The sequence below is a fragment of the Phyllostomus discolor genome, chromosome 8 (genome assembly GCF_004126475.2).
Source record: "Phyllostomus discolor isolate MPI-MPIP mPhyDis1 chromosome 8, mPhyDis1.pri.v3, whole genome shotgun sequence".
NCBI classification, from domain to species: Eukaryota; Metazoa; Chordata; class Mammalia; order Chiroptera; family Phyllostomidae; genus Phyllostomus; species Phyllostomus discolor.
Genome location: NC_040910.2, coordinates 104,506,197 through 104,523,258, shown reverse-complemented (window position 1 = coordinate 104,523,258; position 17,062 = coordinate 104,506,197). Strand labels below are relative to the sequence as shown.

At 55.8% G+C, this 17,062-nt stretch overlaps 2 pseudogenes; both read right to left on the bottom strand.

Moving 5' to 3' along the window:
- Positions 1–7,250: 7,250 nt before the first annotated feature.
- On the bottom strand, positions 7,251–8,201 carry LOC114503841 (annotated as a pseudogene).
- A 1,554-nt stretch (positions 8,202–9,755) lies between these two features.
- On the bottom strand, positions 9,756–11,051 carry LOC114503557 (annotated as a pseudogene).
- Between the last annotated feature and the right edge of the window lie 6,011 nt (positions 11,052–17,062).

Sequence of the window (17,062 nt, the reverse complement as noted above, 5' to 3'; positions counted from 1 at the left end):
GCCACCGGGGTGGGCAGAGACAGGCCGGCCGGGGCTGGTGCGAAGGGTCAGGAGGAGAGCCGCTGCAGCCGGGCGGAAGCCCCGGCAAGGGTCGGGAGGCAGGGGCTCTAACCTTCCCGCCCTCCCGGGCCAAAGGGCAGACTGTGGTTTTGGCGGGCTGCCAAGGCTGGGGACAGCCAGCGAGGACCAGGCGTGTGGGGCTCTCCCGCCACTTTCCCCTCTAGTAGAGAGGGTGGTGCAAGGGCTGAGTGCTGGGCGAGATCTGCCCAGGTGTGGCAGTTCTGGAATTTGGGATCTCAGAGGTTCTAGAACGCTGGAACCTGCACCTTGGCAGGATCCTGGAACTCGCGGGCGTTGGGGGATTCTGGGTCCCGCGGGAGGGAGCACACTTCCCAGACTTGGGCGGCTCTGGCTGCGACAGCCACTCGTGTTGGAAGTTCAGGGATGAGGCCGCGGGCGGAGCGGGGGCTACAACAGATTGGGCAGGCACCCAGGGGACGAGGGAAGGAGTAAGGATCACTCTCAGGGATTCAGACATGTCCCCCCCTACCCCAAAGCAATGGCAACCTTTATTATTTTTTTTTCATTAGTTTTTTTCCAGAGAAGGAAAGGAAATGTCTGTGGAGCTCTGCGTCCTCCAGACAGTTGCTGCGCCTGTGTCGGTGTCTGTGACCCTGTCTGTGGGGCTGTCTGCTCGCGTCCCTGGGACTGGGAGCTGACAGAATTCATATCAGAGGAGCGAGCGCAGGGACATCTGTGTGCGGAATGACTGTGCCTACTCGAACCTGCCAATCGCTCCTGGCACGCGCCGGGTAACAAATGCCTGTTACCTCGGAATGCTGGCGGGTGGGGGTGGGGTGGGGGAGGGCGCCTGGCACCACCCCGGCCGCCAGGCCCTGCCAAGTCCCCCTCCTGCCCTCGGGCCCCCTTCCCCGAGTCGGGGGTCCACGGAAGTGGATTGTTCATTAATTAGCAGTGATTAGGAAAGTGGGTGTCTGTGCGCCCGCACGACCGGGTATCCTGGGCCTCCCCGTGATCTCGATCCCCTCTCCGCCGCTGCCCCCTCCTCGTTTTCCGGATTAACTCGGGGTTTCTGCGGAGGGAAGGCTGGCGGCCAGTGGGGGGTGGGGCGGCCCGAGGAGCGCAGGGGAGTGGGTCTCCGGAGGGGAGCACGACGCTGAAGTTGCCCAGGGGAGTTGCAGGGGGCAAGTGCGAAGGTCTGTGCGGAGCGTGTGCCCAGGCCGGAGGGGCGTGGGGTGGGGCAGAGCCCCAGGGAGACGGAGCCCGGAGATCTCCGACAGATGGAAGCGAGACGAGGCTGAGGAGACGCGGAGGAAGGGAGGGACCCAGAGGAGAGGGTCGAGGCCGGGGCAGCGCCGACGCGGCTCTCTCCGCACCCGGAGCCTCCGGGAGCTGGCCCACCCCGCGGGCCTCCCCCGCCTCTTGGCCCAGGCGCGCTCCCTGATCCATCAGCTGGCTCCGCGATCGGAGACGGGGGGAGGGGGAGGGCGCCATGCCACAGCCAGTGCCAGCTGGGGGGGGGGAGGGAGGGGGTTATTGCGAGGAGGGGCGGAGAGCACATCTAAAATTCCGAGACATCTGTTCACCCAGGGAGGAGACACCGGGCTCGAGGAGGCTGGGCGCCCTCGCCCCGCTGGCTCTGCCCGCAGTTCCCGGGGCGGGACTCCCGCACCCCGCCCCGTTCCCTGCCCCAGACACCTAGGCCGGCCGGCGGGGCAGGGCGGAGGGGACGCCGAGCCAGGGGTCGGGCTTGGGGCGTGGCGTTCAGGAAGTGCGGTCCTGCCGGTGGGCCTTCGGGAGGGAAGAGTCGGGGCTCAGAGGAGGGGTGCGTGGCGCAGAGACGCTGAGAAGGAAGGCGTGGAGGGGCGCGTGTCAGAACAGACCTCCCCCGAGCACCCGCGGGCAACCCCCCCCCCCCCCCGCACACAAGCACCCAGACTCCGCGGTCACACACACACTGGGATAGAAAGCCTCCCTCCCCTGTGAGCACACGTAACTGGGCCCCCTCACATGCAGTCACTCATTCATTCAAGCAGCTTTTCCGGATGCTGGGTCTGTATTGGGCCTGGGCTGTGTAGTGGGGAGTTTCCTTCCTGCCCGCCCGGAGCTGGGAGCGCGTGCGGAAGCCCAAGTGCACAGGCCGCACTGCCCTCACTGTCACCTAGACTCTGACCTTAATGGGAGGGGGCCCGCAGGGTGGGGGGGGGGGGGTCCAGGAGCAACCCCAGCCTCCCCCATCCGCATCCGCAAGCAGCTCTCCCCAGGGAAATGGACCGGGTCCAGGAGCCCCAACAAGGGGCTCTGAACCTGCTGCCAGACACTTGTCACCTTTTCACCCCGTCCCCATTGGCAGGAGCCCCTGCCCCCAAGTTTGGCCACAACAAGACCCAACACCACTTCCCTCCGAGCCAGGATGACCACTTCCCGTTCCCGGGCCCGGCTTGGCACCTGCGCCACCACCAGGGCTGCCCTAGCTGGGCCAACAGAGGCCAGGCCTCTCAGCTGGGAAATGTCCATGTGGTTGCTACTTAAAAACTGATTTATGAGGCTGTGGCGGCTGTGGAGGCTTGGCCTGTGGTCCTGGTAGTAATCAAGGGCATATGCCCATCTCGCCTGCCACTGCCCAGCTCGTGAGCCCAGCCCTGGCCTCTGCTCTCCTGCTGGGAGGAGGGAGGCGCGAAAGGCACCAAGGCTCCTCTCTCTTCTAGCCGGTCCTCTCTTCCTCCGCTCTCTTCCTCTTCCTCCTCCTCCTCCTCTTCCCCTTCCTCTCTGCCTCCTCCCTTCATTCCTCCTCCTTCCCTCCCTCCCCTTCTCTTCCTTCTCTCCCAAGTGGCACGGACCAGCCTGTGTGCCGGGCTGGCGCTCACAGCTGCAGCCCATCTGCTATGATTGAATGGTGACAGTGATGAGACAGGAGCTGGGGGGAATGGGAGGACATGGGGGCTGCCCTGCCACCCCCCCCACCCCTCCTGTGCCAGCCCCCATGTGCTTCCTTGACCTGCAGACCGAGACCCTCCCTTAGGCCTACGCAGGGTGGGGCCACCCCTCCCCTCTAAGCAGTGAGGGAATTCCTTCCCTCCCAACTAGATTCCTGAGAAGGAAGAGACTAGAGAGGAGCAGAAAGATAGGTGGAGAAGGGGAAGGGGCTGGGGCTGGAAGGGTGGCCCAGAGGAAATGACTCATGTGTTCACACATGCACTGACTCGGGCGGAGCACCGAGGCTCTGTTCTGGGCAGGAAGGCACCGGTGTGGGTCCCGGGTCCAGCTTTTTCAGGAGCCCAGGGAAACATCCTTGACAGCCCCTGGGGGTGCCTTGTTCCCTAGACCCTGTTGCTTTCCTTACCGTGGGGTTCCCACTCTGTACTCCAAAAAAGAAGGTTTTTTTAAAATTATTTTATTTTATTTTATTTTTATTTTTAGATTTTATTTATTTATTTTTAGGGAGGGAAGGAAGGGTTGGGGGGGGAGAGAGAGAGAGAGAAAGAAACATCAATGTACGGTTGCTGGGGGTTATGGCCTGCAACCCAGGAATGTACCCTGGCTGGGAATCGAACCTGGGACACTTTGGTTCCCAGCCCATGCTCAATCCACTGAGCTACGCCAGCCAGGGCTCAAAAAAGAAGTTTTAGTTACACGTGAAGAAACAGTTCCCAACCGATCCAGTGCAAGACCAAAATGCGGCAACATGGAAGCTAACTTGTATTGGGAGCTTATTACGTATCAGTGGCGGACGTAAGCGTTTTCCGTAAGCTGGTGATCACCACCACCACGCTCTGAAGTTGTGGTTCTCATTGTACCACAGGCCAAGGCACTGGGGCGCGCACACCCAGTCTGTATCCTAGGCTTGGCCTCTTCTTTTTGGTACAAAGTAAGAGAGAGAGAGAGACTAATTATGAGGCCCTGATTTTTTAAAAAGGATTATTTATTTATTTATTTCTAGAGAGGGAAGGGAGAGAGGAAGAGAGAGGGAGAAACATCAATGTGCGGTTGCTGGGGGCTGTGACCTGCAACCCAGGCATGTGCCCAGACTGGGAATCGAACCTGCGACACTTTGGTTCGCAGCCCGTGCTCAGTCCACTGAGCTACGCCAGCCAGGGCAGAGGCCCTGATTTTTAAAGAGCATCCGTATTCTTTCTTTCCCACTCACTCCACTCCTCATGCCTCTCTCGTTCCTGTGCCTGCTTCCCACCCTCAGTCAATCCAGCATCTATTCCCCACTGAACACCCACTCGTGTGGTTTCTCGTCCCGCCCCTGCCAATATACAAAGAGGTGGAAACCCCCAAAAGGCAGCCGCTCTCCCCATCCCACCCTCGAGGAAGCCACAGACACGGACGTGACTGCATCTGAGGCCCCCCTTCTTTGCTAGGGCAGCGGCTGGCCCATGGAGTCCTTCTGCCCAAAGTTCTGGGTGGAGGATGTTGTCGTGAACAGCCGCAGGGCCAGGCTGGCCTTCCAGGGCAATCCGGGCCCCTAAAAGGATCAAGGAAGCAATTTGCTCCACCTGGCGTGTTTCTCCTGGCCTTTCCCTGGACACTGGGGTCTGTCTGGGGGCCTCACGACCTCTCTTGCTGCTGCCGTCTGCATGTCCACCCCCTCCTTCCTCTTTCTCTAGATTCTTTCCTCTTCCCTCCCTTCTTTCATCCGTCTTCACAGTTCTTTCTCCTCCCCTTTTCTCTTTCTGCTCTCCCTCATCCTCCCCTTTATCCCTGCTTGCCACGTTATATGACAAGCCCTTTGGGGAACGCCCCCATCGGAAAGTGGCTATTATTCATGTTTCATAAACTTCACAGCTAAGGGGCTCATGGCGGGACAGCCTTTCCTACCAGGCAACCTCACCTGAGGGGAGTTTTCCTCTCAAGAGACGGAGATAGGAACCCACGATCTAATCTTGTGGATAAGCGCTAAGCAGCCACCAAATCCCTGCAATCCCCCGAACAGACCCCGATCAGCCCACTGCACACTTGTCCCACACAAACTGGGAAGAGACGTCAGATGGGAGCTGTTTGCCGGTCCTGATAGGGCTTGCCTGGCATCTGTCCCCTTCCCCTGCTATTCTAGGGTCCGCCAGGACAAGGAGGCACCTGAGAAGGGGCAGCTGCAGGCCACCAGGCACCACACATCCTGGGCCCTCACCTGCCGTGGCTCCTTACAAACGCTTCCCATGTGGGGCCCTGAAGGGCAAAGATGGATGAATCCTTGAGTTTGAGCCTGCTTTTTGGCAAGGATGGGGGGGGGGGCTGAGATTACCTCCCATCCTCACTTCCTATTGTTCAGACATTCCTTAGTTCCCCTTGGCATCCTCTTCTCTCTCTCTCTCTCTCTTTCTCTCTCTCTCTCTCTCTTGTCCCCCCCTCCTTGATCTGTGGATTTCTCCCACCCTCCCTTCTCTCTCCTTCCTTCCTTCTTTCTTGTGTACCACCCATCCTGGGTCTGGACCTTCTGCAGGGAAGACGGGGTCTGGTTCAGCACCACGAGCAGGTACGCCAGTGGGGTGGGAACCCAAGGTCTACTTCTGCTGGGATCTGTGCAAACAGTGACTGCCCAAGGGCTTCTTTGGGTGCGTGAGTGTGTGTGTGTGTGTGTGAGAGAGAGAGAGAGAGAGAGAGAGAGAGAGAGAGAGGGAGAGAAGCAGAGCCTGTGAGATCGCCTGTGTCTGTGTCTCTCCGGGGCACAGCCTGTGGGTGTCTCGGGTTGCATCTGTGTGTATCTGTCTGTGCTGTGTCCCTGCCTGCTCCCTGTGTCCCTGGCTGAGAAAGGGGACAGGATGAGGACGCTCCGTTCTGGAGGTGGGGGAGGCAGCGGGTGGCTTAGTATCCCAGCCGGGCCTGGGGGCGTCATCCTTGCCCAGACGCGCCAGGCACCATGTGGCATGTGTGCCAGCCGGCACAGGCTGAGGGCATTCTGCCCGGCATGGGGAGGGGGGGGGGTGCGGGGAGCTGGAGACAGGCAAGGAGAGGTGAGGAGCAGAGCTCAGAGCCCCTCCCGCCCTGTGTGAACCCCACTCACAGGCACATGCAGGAGGAAATGTACAAGTCACTTGCCTTTGTGAGGGCTCAGACAGCCACAAAACCGTCCCCTCACACAGACATATCCTGAGGGAAATGCACCGGGGGCAGGCCTTTCTGGTTTGCACACCACCTTTTGCACACCAGTTCCTGCACAGATGCACACACACACACAAACACCGAAGCCATCCTCAGAGGATGGGGGAGGCGGGAATCCCCCCTTTGCCTCATGGGACAGGAGGGGCCAGAATCACCCCTTCACTCACTTCATGGGTGGGCACTTCCTTCCTGGGGTGCCAGGCAACCAGTCTAGGGAACTGGTGGCTCCTGTGACAACTGTCCACCGCCACCAGCAAGTGGGCAGGTCTCCCCAGCACCATGCAGGGCCTGGGGCTGTCGTCAGGAGTGCCTGCCCTCAGCACCCAGGGGCGTCTAGGGACAGAGCGCTGCCTCCGCACTTCATCCGGAAAAGACTGCGTGGGAGATGGAAAGGCGTCCGATGGCCCCTCCCTCCGCCTCCCCGTGGGGCCCTCCTCCCCTCAGTCTCATGTCCTGGGGCCCTGCCTCAATACTAATGGGCCCTGGGACCCTGGGCAGGGCATTCCTCAGTGAGACTTAAATAGGACCACATCTGTAAAGTGGCTAGCTGAAGAGAGCTGTCATCAACTGGTCACTGTTAGTATTGTTACATTAATACAACGGAGAGAGCGGTGAGCAGGATTAGATGAAAAAACGTATTTCCAGCACAGTATCTCACCCAGACTGGGTGCTCAGTGACAGGTGTGTAGTATGGATGCAGTGGCAGAATTTCAGGGATTTGGACAGTTAAAGGATTTAACTGCCCAAGAGGCAAGTTAAATCCCCAAGAGGCAAGCGCTCCCGAGTGCAGCAGGAAGAGTGGAAGTTAGACAAGTAAACAAGCTGAAGGGCAAACTGGGAAGCAGGAGTGGCCGGTGAGAGAGTCCCCTCTTGTGGCAGGGCATCCTTATCTCCATCCCTCAGGGCCAGGGAAGCCCCGAGAGGGTCTCCATTCCAAGTCTGAACTCTATTTTTTACAACATCCAAAAATTTTTTAAAGACTGTATTTATGTATTTTTAGAGAGAGGAGAAGGCAGGGAGAAAGAGGAGGAGGGAAACATCGATCGGTTGCCTCTTACCGCCTGGCCCCCAACCCAGGCGTGTGCCCTGGCCAGGAACCCAAGGGGCGCCCTTCTGGCTCACAGTCCGGCACTCACGCCACTGAGCCATGCCAGCCCAGGCAAAAATTTGTTAGTAACAAGGTAGGATCTGGGGTTGGTTTTGGTAGCCATGGCTTGAACTTCCAGCCCTGGGAGCTTACACAGGGTTTAGTGTGGTTGTGAGGGCTTCCAGCGGGGGCCTGGCCAAAATGCCTGTATAACTCTGGGCCCTTCTGAGGACCAGAAAGTAGGATAGGGCCACCATCGCCCTTGCAGGAGTCCAGGGCCAGCTGGTCGAAGGTGAGGATCTTGCCCCTGGCCTTGAGGGTGCCTCGGGGGCAGCTGCTCACACCAAGCGCACACTCCTTTAGTGGGGCACCTCCTGCACATGCAGGCCATCGTCACGGGTTGTAGTCCCTACAGCTGCAGCGGCTTTGCCCTCCTGCCCAGGAAGCTTCATCTTCCGGAACATCCGGGAAAGGGACAGAGACGGCCCATGGGTGGGACTCATGAACGAACAACCTCTTCAGCACCACTTGCCTGAAGGTGGAGTGGGTGCATCCGGCTAGAAACCTGTACAGCTTGACCAACAGCCTTGGGTAGTCGTCCCGGCTCTTAGGCTCATTGTGTGGAAACTTTTGGTCTTTGCTGTGGGAGATGCCACTGCCCATAACGGCGTCTCCTGCTCCACCAGGTCTGGGTGGGGCGTACGTCTGAACACTTTATCCACGGGTCTCCCCAGCTGTTTCTTCTCTTGGCTTCTCCATTTCAGTAGATGGCAGCACCAAGTCGGTTGCTCAAGCCAACACCGTGGGCATCCGCCCGGAGTTCTCCCTGACCCTCGCTGTCCATATTGACTCTGTCACCGAGACCCGTGGGTTCTCTCTCCGGTGTGTGACCCAAGTCCAGGCTCCTTTCTCAGCACCTTCCCCCAGTCCAGATCACATCACCTCCCATCTGAGTCTCTGCTCTGACCTCCCGCCTTGCCTCCCTGGTTCATTCTCCCCCAGCATCAAGGGTAAGCTTTTAAAAATATAAGCTGTGCCAACAAATAAAAATTAAAAAAATAAGCCATGCCTTTCACTTCCTGGGTAAACGCGGCACTGGCTTCCTTGGCACAAAGATGAAAATCCTACTCCTTTCCAGCTGGATCCAGTCCCTGCCTCCCTCCCCAGGGTCAGCTTCTGCCTCTCCCTCTCCGTGCCCCAGCCTCCCTGGCCTTTCCCTCCACTCCGCGAACACCGAGATCACCTCCCCACCCCGGGGACTGGGCTGCTCTCTCTCTCGGCCCAGGCAATCCCCACGCCTCCCTCCCATCCTGGTCTTGGACAAATCCTTTTCATCCCTCAGTCCTCAGTTTGATCCCTCACCCCGACGATAACCCTTTTCTGACGCCTTTATCCAAAGAGGGCTTCGGGTTATGCTCCAGTTCAGCCTGTCGTTTCCTTTGCAGCACTTGACTTAACTGTTGGCTTGTTATTTGCCTGCCTCTCCCGCTGGGCTGTAAGCTCTCTGAAGGTAGGGACCACCGTACTTGTTCTGTCCCCATGGACAGCGCCGTGCCCGGCATGGAGGAGGTACTTCCTCAATGCATTTGAATGACTCTGAGTTAATGAGTGCCTTCTTCGAGGTGGGGAGGGGGACAGCCAGCGGTCCGCAGCCTGGGCTACAACCTGCTCCATCAGGGGTCTGTCTCATCTCTCTTTCTTTCTCTCAGGAGGCCTGTCTGCCGGCAGCCTACTAATTATATTTTACTTGACTATAAATCTTTCCGTTAAATGTAATTGAAAAACATACCTTTCGAATCATCGAATTAACCTAGCATCCACTCTCAGGCGGTAATTAAAGACTTCCTAGAATCTCCCACTGGTTTGGGGAGAACTGACTCAGAGATCGCCCTCTGCCAGCCCCACATGCGCGGGCGCCAGTCCTCCTGCCCCCGGGACGCAGGGGCGCAGGACCCGGGCTGCCCGCAGCTGGGGCTCAGGGGCTTTGCATGTTGCCTGTCTTCTCCTCCCACTGCAGGGCTCAGACAGCTGGGGGCAGTGCCCAGACCCCGGCCCCGCACTCCTTCTGGCCCAGGGTGTCAGTGTTCCCCTCTCCTGGGCTCCTGGCTCAGCGCTGGCTCGGGCGGAAGGTCAGGCAGGAAGGAGAAAGAGAAGGAACAACTGTTTTCCCAGCACCTTCAGTGAGTCAGGTCTGTCCCAATCAGTCTTCGCAGCTCCCCGAAGACAGGCTGAGGAGACTGACGCTGTGAGAAGTCTGCAGAACGGCAGGGTTAGAGTCCAGACCAGAAGGCCAATGTGCTGGAACCTAACTCATAACGTTTTCTCTCTCCAGAGCCCCAGCGCTGCCCTTGGTGACCTCGGCCCTCAGGCCAGCCCCTCTCCCTTCCCAGGACTCCAGTTCCTCCGCGCTTCTGGTTTCCGAAGCCCCAAGCTCTGGAGTCATCCTTGACAACGCTCTTTGACACCCCGCACCTGATTCAGAAGCAAATCTGTCTGCTCTCCCTTCGAAATAAATCCAGAACCTGAGCTCTTCCCATCAGCCCCCTGCTGCCACCCGGGGCCTAGCTGCCAGGACCGTCTCCTGGACAACCATGGGTCCCGCCTTTGGTCCCCTTCAGTCTGTTTTTGGTACCGCAGCCAGAGTGGTTTTTAAAAATAACAGCTCCATTATTATTATTATTATTATTATTAAAACCACGAATAGGAATTTTTATTTGCTACCATTAAATGTCTGAATTTTAAATAGATTCTTGGACTGGGGGCTGGTATCCATCAGCTCAATCAACTTGAGCACCTCCTCCTCCCCAGCAGCTTTTGCAGTGGGTGAGGAGCTGCGACCTTCACCGCGAAGCTCTGTGCGTGTTCCCCATTCAAGCCTGGGCTTCTTCAGCGTTTTGACTTTCCTAAGAAGGACATCATGGAGCAGATAAAATAGACTGGCAAGGCTTTTCTATGACTTTTCCAGTGCTATCTGGAGCCAGTTTATCGACTACTTCTTTCCTTTTTTTTTCACTATTTATTTACTTATTTATTTATAAAGAGAGAGGAAGGGACAAAGAGAAGGAGAGAAACATCCATGTGAGAGAGAAACATCCATCAGTTGCCTTTCATACTCACTCTGACCCCAGGACCAACCTGCAACCTAGGCATGTGCCCTGACAGGGAATCGAACCCGGGACCTTTCACTTTGTGAGGACAACACCCAACCAATGGAGCCACACCGGTCAGGGCTTGACCACTTTTTTGAAGTCATTTGTCTGCACCTCTCGAGTCACGGTTTCCAGCATTTTCTTCCAGACTGGATGGGCCTGCTGACGCTGAGCAGAGGAGGTCTTCTGAGTCTGATCGCTGTGTTTTTCAGTAAAACCAACACAGAACAGAAGCAAAGACCCATCGGTAGTCTTAACATCAATGTGAGCTTCAGCTATGGTCTGTCAGTTTTTGACCACGAGCACATTTTGTTCTGAGTGAGGTCTGCGGCATGGAGATAAGTCAGGCAGCTTTTGCCCTGACCGTCCCCAGTAACTAGCCTGAATTTTCTGAATGCAGCTTCATCATTCTGCACTTCAAAAATGTGACCCTGGAGACCATCAGATGCGATTTTGGCCCTTTGAGGTCTCATGACTGGTGGTTTTCCAATATTTCTTATATTGAACATAGCTGGTGCTTTCATATCACACCAATCTTTCTTAGAACATGGACCCACCACTTTCTTATTGGCTCCCTTTTTGCCGCCTTTCCTAAGGCGCTTGTTCTTGCCCACCACCGTGGTGCTGCTCAGAGAGCCAGAAGGCAAAACAACAGCTTTATGAAGATATAATTCTGGCCCTGGCCAGTGTGGCTCAGTTGGTTAGAGCATCATCTCGTAATCTGAAAGGTCGTGAGTTCGATTCCTGGTCAGGGCACAAGCCTTGGTTGAGGGTTCTGCCCCCCGTATGGGAGCATGCAAGACACAACAGATTGATGTTTCTCTCTCACATCGCTGTTCCTCTACCTCTCTCTCTAAAAACAGTGAAAAAAAAAGTCCTCAAGTGAGGATTAAAAAAAACAGCTGTCATTCCGAACATGCAATACAACATGTAGATGATTAATATAGACTAGCACACCTGAAACCTATATAATTTTATTAACCAATGGTGCCCCAATACATTCAATAAATAAATTTTTTAAAAGATTTAATTTGCTCATTTAAAGTGTACAATTCAATGTTTTTTTTAGTATATGCAAAGCTACGTGACCATTACTACAATCAATTTTGAACATTTCACCACCCCAGAAAGAAACCTGTACCCATTAGCAGTCCCTTCCCATGCCCCCCATTCCCCCTCGTCACTTGGCAAACAAAATAGATGTCACCTAGTCTAAGAAGCTTCTCCTGGGTGCCCATCCAAAACTGCACCTCCTCTCCTCTCCTGTGCTTTATTTTTCTGTTTAGTACCTACCATTACCTACCATGCTGTGTATGTTACACACTCATTATGTTCACTGTCTACGTCCCTACCCCCGTATTCATATAAGCTTCCTGTGGGTGGGACTTTATTTATAACAGCACTCCCAGCACCTAGGACAGGGCCAGGTGCATCCTGATGCTCAATAAACAAATATTGTGCGAATAAATGAATGAACAAACTCAATAACAAAGGCTTTGATATCAAGGATTTCAAAAGTGGCACCCTTTCTCTAGGTGTAGACGATGGAGACGCACCCTAGGGTCCAGCTCCTGGGCACCCTTTTCCTACTTGGTCTTCTTTTTCTTCCTGCCCAACACACACACTGCACTCACCTCTACCCGCTGTGCAGTCCCCAGCACCACCTCCCTCACCTGTAGACTTGTCCCTCCTTCTCCTCTCCTGCCCTGCCCGGCCCCTGACTCTCCCCCTGCCCTCCCCACTTAGTTTTCACGCCCAGCCCTGGAGAACATCAGACGGATGCTCTTTGGCAGGCTATCAGAAGAAAAATCAGTCTTACCACCTAAGTCCTCCCAGAATGATGGTGTTTGCTTACTTTGCATTCAACCTGGGCCAGGCTCTTAGTTGAGTGATGTAGACCAGTACCGCCAGACAGAACTTTCTGCAATGGTAGAAATGTTCTATTTCTGCTCTGTTCAGTGTGGTAGTCATTAGCCAATATGAGGTTATTAAGCATTTGAAATGTGGCTGTAACTGAGGAAATGGATTTTAAATTTTATTTTATTTTAATTAATTTAAATTTAAATAGCCACATGTGGCTAGTAGCTTCCAGTTGGGGGTGCAGGATTAGACACGTTATTTTATTTAATCTTTACAAGTATCTTGGGGAATAGGTATGATTATCCTCACTTTACTGATGAAAAGGAGTGGCTAATCAAAATGAGAATCCAGGTCTGTTGGTTTCCAGAAGCTTGCAAGGAGCTGTTTTGGGGCTTAGGGGTGCGAGTTATGTACATAAGCGGGGCGTGGAATGACAACCATTCATTTTTTTCATTCAACAAGACTTCGTTGAATCTCATCTGCTAAAGGCTGGGATATGCACACAAATCTTTTCTTGGATATCCCCTGGGACGTGTTTTTATTCCCATTTGACAGATGAGAAAATTGAGACCCGGTTAGATTCAGCAACTACCTGATCTCCCTGCTCCTTCCGCCGACTCTTCCCCACTCCCCTCCTCCAGCCCCAGTCCGGTCTTCCTGTAGGAGCTACAGCGAGCCTTTGAAACATCTGTCTGATCGTGTTTTCCCTCCACTGGAAATTTGGCCAGGGCTCCTCATTTTACTCCCGAGGAAACGAAAGTGTGTACAGAGGCCCATGGGGCCCCATCTGTGCCCCCCTCCATTCTCACGGAGACCCCGCCTGCTGCTGCTATCCCGGGTCGGGCCTACCCGACAGCCTGTTCAGTGGCTGCTCCCTGACAGCCACACTGCCAGTGTCTACCCCTGCCTGTCTTCGCTCCAATGCTGCCCTTCCAAACGAGGCCTACCCAAACCTCCCACTTAAAATGGCAACCTCCACCCCCTAGTCTGAATCACCTCTTCATGAACTTTGCACTCACGACCTTCTCCCGAGCGTGGCGGGCAAGGCTGTCTGAAGGAGTTAGATTTCCCGATGTTCAGAGCAGGGCTGTGAGAATGAAGCCCCTAGCCCGCCCACCCAGCCTTGTCTCCTGCCGTCCTCCACCCGAACCCCGTGTTCTGGTCGGCGCAGAGCATGCGTCCCCTACACGGAGACTTACTTCTTTTGGTGCCTTTGCACGTGCTGTTCTCACTGCCGAGAATGCTCCTTCTCTCCTTGCTCACCTGGTAAACTCCTACTCATCCGTTAAGACCTTGTTCAAGCCTCTGTCCTCGGCAAAGCCTTCCCAGATCCCAGAGCAGGGCCGGTCACATCCTGGTGTTCCACGCCCCCAGCCTTTACCTCTGCTGGTGTCAGGTTAAAAGCCGTAGGCCCAGGCTGCCTGGGTTGGCATTCTAACTCTGACACTCCCTACCTAGCCAGGTAACCTCAGGTAACACACTTCATCTGTCTGTGCCTCAGTTTCCCGATGTGGAAAGTGGGGTGAAAATAGCAGTATCTGTCTGACAGGGGTGTGAGGAGTACATGAGTAACGCTATGCAAAAAATTCACTCCCACACTTGGTACAGGGTGAGTGCCCAGTAAGGGTAAGCTGCCATATTTATTGTACCTGCTTCTCCCCCCGCCCCCCGCCGCCCCCCCGGGGCAGGGCTCAGTTTGAGTGTTTGTCTCCCTAACACGCTGTGTGCCTGGAGGGTAGGGGCTGATGCTGATTCCCGAGGCTGGTGCAGAGTGGACATTTGGCACCTTGGCCTGGATGGATGGTGATGCAGGTTCTCCTTTTTCCAGAGCTTTCTCATGTGTCCCTTCAGATAATCCTATGAGCTGGTTCTAATGTTCTTCCCATTTTACAGATGAGAAAATTGAGGCCTGGAGGTGAATGCCTTAGGCCCCAGTAAGCAAGCAAGTAGCAGAGCCAAGGTCCACCCTGGGACCCAGCTGACTCCAATCAACCCCCGCTGAGCCTCGATGTCCTCATCTATACAATGGACCTATAGCCATTCTTCCCCTCTCGGGCTCACTGTGTGAACACATGTACGTGTAAGGGGAAGAAGGGCGTTTGAGTCTCCCTTATGAACTAGGTAATGCTTTGTCTGAGAACAAGAACCGTTCTGGGGGTGAAGCTGAGGAGTGGCTGAGACTCAAACAGCCCCAAAGCCCCAATCAATTCACCCCTTTCCCTAGGGTTTGTCTGGAGCCTGGGGCCAATTCAGCAACCTGCCCCCTTTCCTGGGCCCACTGCCAGCCCCTCCACCCCTTCCCCCCACCCTTTGACACTGGAAGACAATGGTGGGCAGGCCCAGCCTTTGTGAGAGGGGTCAGGCCAGTTAATCTTGGGCCAGTCGAGGAGGAGGAGGAGGAGGAGGAGGAGGAGGAGGAGGAGGAGGAGGAGGAGAAGGAGGAGGAGGACCAGGGGAAGGGAGAGGGGGCTGCGTGTGGGGGACAGACAACAGCGGGCCTGTGAGGGTCGGGAGGACGTCGGAGGCCAGGGGCCCGAGGAGTGAAAGCTTGAACATGCTTTGGGGAGCGTTTCCTCTGAATGTAGATTTGAGATCCTATTAAACTTGCCAAAAATTTGTGTTAGCTAATGGATTCTTAATTCTGTCTAAAATGAGAGAGGGAAAATTATGCCATTCATCTTGTATTGGTTTGAAATTACATCTGACACCTAATCGATCATACTGTGGAACATTAACTCTTTGGAAGAGACCCAACTTTTCCTCTCTCCCTCGCTTTCCAGAGCTCTCCAGCCACCCCCACCCCGATTCCTTCTTTTGTATTTCATTAACTAAGCAAAGCTCCGGATGCCTCTTGGGGCACGGCCCGGGGTGGGAGTTAGGGAACCGGTCCGTTTGAGCTGGAGGAGATAACCAGGACCCCCAATCCTCTGCCCAAGATCATTGGAGCCCCTGCTTCCAACCTTCAAGTGACCTCCTCTCTCCTCCTGCTTTTTCCTTTGCATTCTGCAATCTGGAGATGCAGATTTGAAGGCATCGGGGTGTGGGGTGACCTCAGAGCCACCTTGGGGGCACCAGGGAGAGGCAGTGAGCCCAGCAAAGCCGGGCTAGCACCTGGGGCTGGGGCAGGGGCCTTGGCAGGGGGCTCACCTGCGACTTGCTTGGCAGATGGGTGAGGAGGCGGAGGGCAGACGACAATAGAGTTGCCTCTGGGGAGCCTGATGCGCTCGGACTGAAAACCCCAGCCCCAGACCTGTTCTTCCAGGGGGAGAGGACTTTCAGGACTTTCTGACAACAGAGAGAACCCACTGGAGGCAGACAGACCTGGGCTGGGATCCTGGCTTCCACTCCTGACAAGCTGTGTGACCTTGGGCAACTTACACAACACCTCTGAGTCTCAGTTTCCTCCTCTGTCAGAGCAGGATAGATAACCTGGCACGGGCCGGGGCGAGAGCTGGATGAGGTAATCCAGGTAAAACTGGGACAGAGCCCACAGCCTGGCACACAGTAGGTGCCCAATAAAGGTCACAGTCACTCCCCTCCCCGCTTCTGCTGCTTCTCTCTGCTCACCTTTTTCCCTTCCACCCCCAGTCCCCTGGCCCCTCCCCCAGGGCAGACCTAGGGGCTGAGAAGCCACAAAGTCAAATCAGGCCATGCCGGCTGGCCAATGTCTCCTCCTGAAAGGACACCTGAAGGAGGCCTGGGCCTCCAGGGTTTCTGCAGTGACCCCCTTCCTTCCTGGAGCCCTGTATCTCCTCCAAAACGTGTGGGGGTTGTCTCCTACAGGGAGGGCTCTCTCAGCAAACCCCACTCTGCCTGGAAGGTGGGGTCCCTTGAGGAAGGGGTGCTCTAGGAAGTGAGGTCAGGAGGAGGGGCACTCCAGCGGGGAGAGGGCACCTTGCATTACTCACACAGCCCGTGTTTTCCAGGGAAAGGTGGATTCGGTGGGAGTGGGAGCTTGGTCCCTTAAAAGCAAGGGAGAGCAAAGGGAACCGAGCGGGTGTGAGAGAGGAGGAAGCAGGGACGTCGCCTCCCCCCCCCTTCCCCAGGAGACAGCTTAGGGGCTTCTCCCCTAAGTTGCCTCTGGGTACAAGGTGAGGAGAGGTTTCCAGGACCCTCCAGTGCCATGGGAAGGGGGGTCATCGTGGAAGGCATGTGGTATGCAGCTGGCCTCTGGCATAGGACAGCATGGCGGGGCTGCTAAGGTGCCTCTCTCATAGAAATCTGGGCAGTCTCTGGGCCCTTTCTTTAAAAAGATTTTATTCATTTATTTTTAGAGAGAGGGCAAGGCAGGGAGAGAGGGAGAGAAACATCAATGCATGGTTGCCTCCTGCACGCTGCCCCTGCCCCACCACAGGGACCCAGGCACGTGCCCTGACTGGGAATCTAACCAGCGACCCCTTGGTTTGCAGGCTGGAGCTCAGTCCATGAGCCACACTGGCCAGGGCGGGACCCCTTCAGTGCAGACTTCACCCTCGTGAGCACCCACAAATACCTGAGTGAGTGTGCAGGGGAAGGGCTCAGGCTGGTTTAAGTGACCAGTCAAGGTCACACAAGGAATCATTAGCTCCTATCAGGTGTCTGTTCCAAGTGCAGGAAATAACCTGAAGTGCCCCCCACTGTATTCCTGGATCTTGTGGAGGAGCCCCACAGTGCTAAGAGTAATGGGGAAAGCTCATCCAGCACTATCAGTTCCAGAGCAGGAACCCAGAACCCAGAAAGCGGGTACGCTGACCAGGGACACCAGGTGAGGCAGGGCAGCCGAGGACACAGGCTCTGACTCCCAGTCCGGCGCTCTTCCCCACCTGCACCTTAAATCTGAGCGACAGTACCCAGTCCCCGC